The sequence below is a fragment of the Oncorhynchus gorbuscha genome, unplaced genomic scaffold, assembly GCF_021184085.1.
Source record: "Oncorhynchus gorbuscha isolate QuinsamMale2020 ecotype Even-year unplaced genomic scaffold, OgorEven_v1.0 Un_scaffold_753, whole genome shotgun sequence".
NCBI lineage: Eukaryota > Metazoa > Chordata > Actinopteri > Salmoniformes > Salmonidae > Oncorhynchus > Oncorhynchus gorbuscha.
This window is the reverse complement of record NW_025745548.1, coordinates 250,001-257,500: the sequence shown is the minus strand read 5'-3', so window position 1 is coordinate 257,500 and position 7,500 is coordinate 250,001. Positions and strand designations below refer to the sequence as shown.

Below are 7,500 nucleotides of genomic sequence, written 5' to 3'. Positions count from 1 at the left end.
AGACAGAGACAGAGAGAGAGACAGAGAAAGAGAAAGAGAAAGAGAAAGAGAAAGACGAGAGACGAGAGAGAATGGAGTGAGAGAGAGAGAGAGAGAATGGAGAGAGAGACTGGAGAGAGAGAGACAAAGAGAGAGACACACAGAGAGAGAGAGAGAGAGAGAGAGAGAGAGAGAGAGAGAGAGAGAGAGAGAGAGAGAGAGAGAGAGAGAGAGAGAGAGAGATAGAGATAGAGACAGATAATGGAGTGAGAGAGAGAGAGAGAGAGAGAGAGAGAGAGAGAGAGAGAGAGAGAGAGAGAGAGAGAGAGAGAGAGAGAGAGAGAGAGAGAGAGAATGGAGAGAGAGAATGGAGAGAGAGAATGGAGAGAGAGAAAGAGAGACACAGACAGAGAGAGAGAATGGAGAGAAATAGACAGAGAGAGAGAGAAAGAGAAAGAGAAAGAGAAAGAGAAAGATGAGAGACAAGAGAGAGAGAGAGAGAGAGAGAGAGAGAGAGAGAGAGAGAGAGAGAGAGAGAGAGAGAGAGAGAGAGAGAGAAAGAGAGAGAGAGAGAGAGAGAGAGAGAGAATGGAGAGAGAGATAGAGAGAGAATGGAGAGAGGGAATGGAGAGATAGACAGAGAGAGGTTAGTCACAGTACGTATGAGTTTCTAGCACATTTCCTTATTTCTCATTATTCCCTTGGATCTTCTCTGAGCGGAAAGTCTCACTGCCAACGGGCAGGAGAGGAGGAGGTGGAGGAGAGAAGAGGGAGAAGGAGAGGTGATGAGAGGGGAAAGGGAGGAGGAGACGAGATGAGGAGAGGAGAGATGGAAAGAAGATAGAGAGGAGGAGGAGGAAAGGAGAGGATTCAGAGTGTGGTGTGGCAGAGAGTCAGACGGAGTGAGTTAGCCAAACTAGAGAGAGAGAGTTAGCCAAACTAGAGAGAGAGAGTTAGCCAAACTAGAGAGGGAGTTAGCCAAACTAGAGACGGAGAGTTAGCCAAACTAGAGAGGGAGTTAGCCAAACTAGAGACGGAGAGTTAGCCAAACTAGAGAGGGAGAGTTAGCCAAACTAGAGACGGAGAGTTAGCCAAACTAGAGAGGGAGAGTTAGCCAAACTAGAGAGAGAGAGTTAGCCAAACTAGAGAGAGAGAGTTAGCCAAACTAGAGACGGAGAGTTAGTCAAACTAGAGACAGAGAGTTAGCCAAACTAGAGAGAGAGAGTTAGCCAAACTAGAGACGGAGAGTTAGTCAAACTAGAGACAGAGAGTTAGCCAAACTAGAGAGAGAGAGTTAGCCAAACTAGAGACGGAGAGTTAGCCAAACTAGACACGGAAAGTTAGCCAAACTAGAGAGAGAGAGTTAGCCAAACTAGAGATGGAGAGTTAGCCAAACTAGAGAGAGAGAGTTAGCCAAACTAGAGAGAGAGAGTTAGCCAAACTAGAGACGGAGAGTTAGCCAAACTGGAGAGAGAGAGTTAGCCGAACTAGAGAGAGAGAGTTAGCCAAACTAGAGAGAGAGAGTTAGCCAAACTAGAGACGGAGAGTTAGTCAAACTAGAGACAGAGAGTTAGCCAAACTAGAGAGAGAGAGTTAGCCAAACTAGAGACGGAGAGTTAGCCAAACTAGAGACAGAGAGTTAGCCAAACTAGAGAGAGAGAGAGTTAGCCAAACTAGAGACGGAGAGTTAGCCAAACTAGACACGGAAAGTTAGCCAAACTAGAGAGAGAGTTAGCCAAACTAGAGAGGGAGAGTTAGCCAAACTAGAGAGAGAGTTAGCCAAACTAGAGAGAGAGAGAGTTAGCCAAACTAGAGACGGAGAGTTAGCCAAACTGGAGAGAGAGAGTTAGCCGAACTGTAAGCGTAAAAGCCTTGGCTTCATGCATGTTAACATTAGAAGCCTCCTCCCTAAGTTTGTTTTACTCACTGCTTTAGCACACTCTGCCAACCCGGATGTTCTAGCCGTGTCTGAATCCTGGCTTAGGAAGACCACCAAATACCCTGACATTTCCATCCCTAATTATAACATTTTCCGCCAAGATAGAACTGCCAAAGGGGGCGGAGTTGCAATCTACTGCAGAGAGTTCTGTCTACTATCCAGGACTGTACACAAACAATTCGAGCTTCTACTTTTAAAAATCCACCTTTCCAGAAACAAGTCTCTCACCATTGCCGCCTGTTATAGATCTCAGCCCCCAGCTGTGCTCTGGACTCCATGTGTGAATTGATTGCCCCCATCTATCTTCAGAGTTTGTTCTGTTAGGTTACCAAACTGGGATATGCTTAAAACACCCCGGCCGTCCTACAATCTAAGCTAGATCCCCTCAATCTCACACAAACGATCAATAAACCTACAAGGTATAACCCCAAATCTGTAAACACAGGCACCCTCATAGATATCATCATAATCAACTTGCCCTCTAAATACACCTCTGCCGTCTTCAACCAAGATCTCAGCGATCACTGCCTCATTGCCTGCATCCGTAATGGGTCAGCGGTCAAACGCTCCCTGAAACACTTCAGTGAGCTGGCCTTTCTAATCGACCTGGCCGGAGTATCCTAGAAGGATATTGATCTCATCCCGTCAGTAGAGGATGCCTGGTTATTCTTTAAATAGCATGCACCATTTAATAATAAAAAAACTAGGAACAGATATAGTCCTTGGTTCACTCCAGACCTGACTGCCCTTGACCAGCACAAAAACATCCTGTGAAATTCTGAATTAGCATCGAATAGCTCTGCGAACTTTTCAGGTAAGTTTGGAACCAAAATACACAGGCAGTTAGGAAAGCTAAGGCTAAAGCTTTTTAAAACAGAAATTTGCATCCTGTAGTACAAACTGAAAAAAGGTTCTGGGACACTGTAAAGTCCAAGAACACCTCCTCCCAGCTGCCCACTGCACTGAGGCTAGGAAACACTGTCACCACTGATAAATCCACCATAATTGAGAATTTCAATAAGCATTTTTCTATGGCTGGCCATGCTTTCCACCTGGCTACTCCTACCCCGGTCAACTGTATTATTGACTGTATGTTTGTTTACTCCTTGTGTAACTCTGTGTTGTTGTTTATGTCGAACTGATTTGCTTTATTCTTGGCCAGGTCTCAGTTGTAAATGAGCACTTGTTCTCAACTGGCCTACCTGGTTAAATAAAGGAGAAATAAAATAAAATAAAAGAAGAGGAGACATGGAGAGGAGGAGAGGAGAGAGAAAGAGAGGAGAGGAGAGAGAAAGGGAGGAGAGGAGAGAGAAAGGGAGGAGAGGAGAGAGAAAGAGAGGAGAGGAGAGAGAAAGGGAGGAGAGCAGAGAGAAAGAGAAAGGGAGAGGAGAGAGAAAGGGAGGAGAGAGAGGAAAGAGAGAAAGGGAGGAGAGCAGAGAGAAAGGGAGGAGAGAGAGAGAGAAAGGAGAAAGGGAGAAAGGGAGAGAGAAAGAGGAGGAGAGAGGAGAGAGGAGAGGAGAGAGAAAGGGAGAGAGAGGAAGGAGAAAGGGAGGAAAGAGAGAGAGGGAGGAAGGAGGAGAGGAAGAGAGAGAGAAAGGGAGGAGAGGAGGAGGGAAAGGAGAGAGAAAGGGAGAGAGAGGAGGAGAGAGAGAGGGAGGAGAGGAGAGAGAAAGGGGGAGGAGGAGAAAGGAGAGGAGAGAGAAAGGGAGGAGAGGAGAAAGGGAGAAAGAGAGAAAGGGAGGAGAGGAGAGAGAAAGGGAGGAGAGGAGGAGAAAGGGAGGAGGAGAGGAGGGAGGAAGGAGAAAGAGGAGAGGAGAGAGAAAGGGAGGAGAGGAGAGAGAAAAGGGAGGGAGGAGAGGGAGAGAGAGGAGAAAGAGGAGAGGAGAGAGAAAGGGAGGAGAGGAGAGAGAAAGAGAGGAGGAGAGAGGAGAAAGAGAGAGAAAGGGAGGAGAGGAGGAGAAAGGGAGGAGAGGAGAGAGAAAGGGAGGAGAGGAGAGAGAAAGGGGAGAGGAGGAGGAGGAGAGAAAGGGAGGAGAGGAGAGAAAGGGAGGAGAGGAGGAGAAAGGGAGGAGAGAGGAGAGAGAAGGGAGAGGAGAGAGAAAGGAGGAGAGGAGAGAGGGAGGAGAGAGAGAGAGAAAGGGAGGAGAGGAGAGAAAGGGAGAGAGAGAGAAAGAGAAAGGAGAGAGAGAGAGAAAGGGAGGAGAGGAGGAGAGGGAGAGAAGGGAGGAGAGGAGGAGAAAGGGAGGGAGGAGAGAAAGGGAGGAGGGAGAGAAAAAGGGAGGGAGGAGAGAGAAAGGGAGGAGAGGAGAGAGAAAGGGAGGAGGAGAGAGAAAGGGAGGAGAGAGAGAGAAAGGGAGAGAGAAGAGAGAGAGAGAAAGAGAGGAGAGAGAGAGAAAGAGAGAGGAAGAGAAAGGGAGGAGAGGAGAGAAAGGGAGGAGAGAGAGAAAGGGAGGAGAGGAGAGAGAAAGGGAGGAGAGAGAGAGAGAGAGAGAGAGGAGAGAGAAAGGGAAGAGGAGGAGAAAGGGAGGAGGAGAGAGAAGAGAGGAGAAAGAGAGGAGAGAAGGAGAGGAGGAGAGAGGAGAGAAGGAGGAGAGGAGAGAGAAAAGAGAGGAGAGAGGAGAGAGAGAAGGAGAGAGAAAGAGAGAAAGAGAGGAGAGGAGAGAGAAAGTGAGGAGGAGAGAGAAAGAGAGAAAGAGAGAGAGAGAAAGAGAGGAGAGAGAAAGAGAGAGAAAGAGGGAGGAGAGAGAAAGAGAGAGAGAGAGGAGAGGAGAGAAAGAGAGGGAAGGAGAGAGAAAGAGGAGAGAGAAAGAGAAAGAAAGGAGGAAATGAGAGAGAAAGGGAGGAGAGGAGAGAGAAAGAGAGAGAGAGAGAGAAGAGAAAAGAGAGAGAGAGATAAAGAGAGGAGAGAGAAAGAGAGGAGAGAGAGAGAAAGAGAGGAGAGGAGAGAGAAAGAGAGGAGAGGAGAGAGAAAGAGAGGAGAGGAGGAGAAATGACCATGTGGGCAACATTGGTTGAAGTGATGTTTTGACATGTCTTTTTTTAGTGACCTGTTTTTAAATAATGAATCGAAACAACGACCCAGATTCTAATCCACAACATGACATCATCGTCACGGGAACCTGCTGTAGTAAAGAAGACTTTGCTACTCAGACAACCAGAACAAGACTAGAGCTGATAGAGGTGGGACCTTCCTCTCTAACACAGGGGTATGTTGGAGCAGCCATGGGAATCTCCAGTCCTCTGGGGCCTGATTGACATCATCCCCTCAGACATGGAGCTGACGCACCTGATTAAACTAACTGCATTCTGACTCATTGATTATTAGAGTCAGGTGTGTCAGCAGGGGCTTGGGGGAAAAAAGTGTGTCACCATTCAGGCCCCAAAGACTGGAATTGACCATCACTGGATTAGAGAGGACTGGGGTTGACCATCCCTGGATTAGAGAGGACTGGGGTTGACCATCCCTGGATTAGAGAGGACTGGGGTTGACCATCCCTGGATTAGAGAGGACTGGGGTTGACCATCCCCGGATTAGAGAGGACTGGGGTTGACCATTCCTGGATTAGAGAGGACTGGGGTTGACCATCCCCGGATTAGAGAGGACTGGGGTTGACCATCCCCGGATTAGAGAGGATGGGGGTTGACCATCCCTGCATTAGAGAGGACTGGGGTTGACCATCCCTGGATTAGAGAGGACTGGGGTTGACCATCCCTGGATTAGAGAGGACTGGGGTTGACCATCCCTGGATTAGAGAGGACTGGGGTTGACCATCACTGGATAAGAGAGGACTGGGGTTGACCATCCCTGGATTAGAGAGGACTGGGGTTGACCATCCCTGGATTAGAGAGGACTGGGGTTGACCATCCCTGCATTAGAGAGGACTGGGGTTGACCATCCCTGGATTAGAGAGGACTGGGGTTGACCATCCCCGGATTAGAGAGGACTGGGGTTGACCATCCCTGGATTAGAGAGGACTGGGGTTGACCATCCCTGGATTAGAGAGGACAGGGGTTGACCATCCCTGGATTAGAGGGAGAGAGGTGACTGGGGTTGACCATCCCTGGATTAGAGGGAGAGAGAAGACTGGGGTTGACCATCCATGAATTAGAAGGAGAGAGGTGACTGGGGTTGACCATCCCTGGATTAGAAGGAGAGAGGTGACTGGGGTTGACCATCCCTGGATTAGAGGGAGAGAGGTGACTGGGGTTGACCATCCCTGGATAAGAGAGGACTGGGGTTGACCATCCCTGGATTAGAGGGAGAGAGAGGACTGGGGTTGACCATCCCTGGATTAGAGGGAGAGAGGTGACTGGGGTTGACCATCCCTGGATTAGAAGGAGAGAGAGGACAGGGGTTGACCATCCCTGGATTAGAAGGAGAGAGAGGACTGGGGTTGACCATCCCTGGATTAGAAGGAGAGAGAGGACTGAGGTTGACCATCCCTGGATTAGAAGGAGAGAGGTGACTGGGGTTGACAATCCCTGGATTAGAAGGAGAGAGGTGACTGGGGTTGACCATCCCTGGATTAGAGGGAGAGAGGTGACTGGGGTTGACCATCCCTGGATTAGAGGGAGAGAGAGGACTGGGGTTGACCATCCCTGGATTAGAGGGAGAGAGAGGACTGGGGTTGACCATCCCTGGATTAGAAGGAGAGAGGTGACTGGGGTTGACCATCCCTGGATTAGAGGGAGAGAGAGGACTGGGGTTGACCATCCCTGGATTAGAAGGAGAGAGGTGACTGGGGTTGACCATCCCTGGATTAGAGGGAGAGAGGTGACTGGGGTTGACCATCCCTGGATTAGAGAGGACTGGGGTTGACCATCCCTGGATTAGAGGGAGAGAGGTGACTGGGGTTGACCATCCCTCGATTAGAAGGAGAGAGGTGACTGGGGTTGACCATCCCTGGATTAGAGGGAGAGAGAGGACTGGGGTTGACCATCCCTGGATTAGAGGGAGAGAGAGGACTGGGGTTGACCATCCCTGGATTAGAGGGAGAGAGAGGACTGGGGTTGACCATCTCTGAATTAGAAGGAGAGAGAGGACTGGGGTTGACCTTCCCTGGATTAGAAGGAGAGAGGTGACTGGGGTTGACCATCCCTGGATTAGAGGGAGAGAGGTGACTGGGGTTGACCATCCCTGGATTAGAGGGAGAGAGAGGACTGGGGTTGACCATCCCTGGATTAGAAGGAGAGAGGTGACTGGGGTTGACTATCCCTGGATTAGAGAGGACTGGGGTTGACCATCCCTGGATTAGAGAGGACAGGGGTTGGCCATCCCTGGATTAGAGAGGACTGGGGTTGACCATCCCTGAATTAGAGGGAGAGAGAGGACTGGGGTTGGCCATCCCTGGATTAGAGAGGACAGGGTTGACCATCCCTGGATTAGAAGGAGAGAGAGGACTGGGGTTGACCATCCCTGAATTAGAGGGAGAGAGAGGACTGGGGTTGACCATCCCTGGATTAGAGGGAGAGAGAGGACTGAGGTTGACCATCCCTGGATTAGAGAGGACAGGGGTTGACCATCCCTGGATTAGAGGGAGAGAGAGGACTGGGGTTGACCATCCCTGGATTAGAGGGAGAGA

At 49.6% G+C, this 7,500-nt stretch overlaps 1 protein-coding gene across 1 annotated transcript in view; it reads right to left on the bottom strand.

Moving 5' to 3' along the window:
* Nucleotides 1–7,500, bottom strand: part of LOC124019176 (glutamate receptor ionotropic, NMDA 2A-like) — a 180,435-nt gene that overhangs the window by 51,753 nt on the left and 121,182 nt on the right. The window lies entirely within an intron of this gene.